At 38.5% G+C, this 1,778-nt stretch overlaps 1 protein-coding gene across 1 annotated transcript in view; it reads left to right on the forward strand.

Moving 5' to 3' along the window:
* Positions 1–421: 421 nt before the first annotated feature.
* LOC106881581 (protein phosphatase 1 regulatory subunit 7) overlaps positions 422–1,778 on the forward strand; it is a 20,869-nt gene continuing 19,512 nt past the window's right edge. The window contains exon 1 of the mRNA XM_014932035.2: positions 422–572. The gene's annotated coding sequence lies outside the window, so the exon portion shown is untranslated. The remainder of the gene's footprint in view (positions 573–1,778) is intronic.

The following is a 1,778-nucleotide window of genomic DNA, read 5'->3' on the forward strand; positions in this document are numbered from 1 at the left end:
TAACAGGGACTATATACTCAATGAGTACATTATCTTTTTTTAAGAGTTAGGTATCAGTTTTATTGGAATATAACACGTTTGGAAAGGATGTATATGTAATACAAATGGAAAAAATAACAAAGAAACTAAAAAAAAGCACAAGGCCAGCAATTTCGGGGCAAAGTTGACCCCGGTGGAATTTGAACTCAAAACGCAAAGTCGGAAGAAATGCCGCTAAACATTTTTCCGGCGCGGAAATGATTCTGCCAATTCGCCGCTTTACGGATACAATATATTGCACGATACTACATAGTATTCCTGGATGTCTGGAAACCGGAAAAGAGGTCCCGTACTGTACTTCAAATGGTTAGAAGAAATTTAAACAAGTTTCATTCATAAATTTCTCTGCCGAAATGTGATTTCTATATGGCATGATTCGAAAGTACGGCTTATGAATATCAATGGAGCTAGCTTTCATGGCGGATGTGACGTCACAGTGTACTGAAGTCTGTTAGAAGTGAATCGCTGTCGTCCACTCCATTATTGACCCTCACCATTGCATACATAACAACAACATACATCAATAATACTAGGTAGGTGATACGATATTCTATTTGAACTACTGAACAACAGGTAAGGTTACTGAATTTGTACATAACGACCTCTGGCAAAAATGAAGACTCACCTAGACACTAAAAGCTGGGTGGCCCTCAATGTCTACAAAACTTCTAAACTATGGCATTGTGTTTATTGTTGATAAGGTATATCTTAAAACAATAATTCAGTCGGGTTAATGAGCCTTAGTAATTATAGGATTCTTTATTAGCTTAAAAAACATATTATTTACGCTACCTATGTGGATTCCGAATATATACAAAAATTTCGGTAATTTTTCAGATTAACATCCGCACGATCTTCACTAGGGTTTTAGGTTCGGGGTTACGGTTAGGGACGAATTCCCTAACCCTAACCCCCAACACTCTAGTGAAGATCGTGCGGATGTTAATCTGAAAAATTACCAAAATTTCTACGACGTGTTGTTTAATGTCTATAAAAGACACCATAAAATAGTAATTACCTCAGTTTAATTAAATCATGGTTGTAATTTGGGTGAATGTAGCATGTCGTTTGTTTGTGGTCCCTGTTAAACCATCCAACCCATACCAGCATGGAAGGTGGACGTTAAACGATGATGATAATGATGGTGAATTCAGTATTGTTTATTAAAACGACTATATGGAAAAATAATTAACTTTATAATTGCTAATTAGATGCTGTTTATACTTTGTACCTGGGGTTAAACAACGCCAAAGGTCAAGCTGGTCTTTAAAATTCTGATTCTTTTACTAGTTCCAGTCGTTTGACTGAGGCCATGCTGGAGCACCACCTTGGAGGCTTAGTGCTTAGTGCTTATTCTATCGGTCTATTTTGCTGGACCACTAAATTACGGGTACATAAACACACACACACATATAGCCAGAGGGGAAGCAGATAAGGAAAGATTTGCCAATGTTCTGCGCCGTGAGGACCAAAGACTCGAGGTATTTCGTGTTGCAAGACAGTGTAGGAGAGAGAATAGTGATGTTGTAGGAGAGAAATGTGTTCGCATGGATGATGGTACGCTTGCATTAAATGAGGATGCAAAGAAAGAGGTCTGGAGATGCCACTACGATAGATTGCTTAATAAAGAGAATGAATGGGAGAAAGAGAGCCTGCCGTATGTCGACCCAATAGAGGGACCAGCTATCCGAGTCGATAGTACCAGGGTAGATAAAGCAATTAAGAGTATGAAGACCGGG

The sequence above is a fragment of the Octopus bimaculoides genome, chromosome 26 (assembly GCF_001194135.2).
Source record: "Octopus bimaculoides isolate UCB-OBI-ISO-001 chromosome 26, ASM119413v2, whole genome shotgun sequence".
Classification (NCBI taxonomy): domain Eukaryota; kingdom Metazoa; phylum Mollusca; class Cephalopoda; order Octopoda; family Octopodidae; genus Octopus; species Octopus bimaculoides.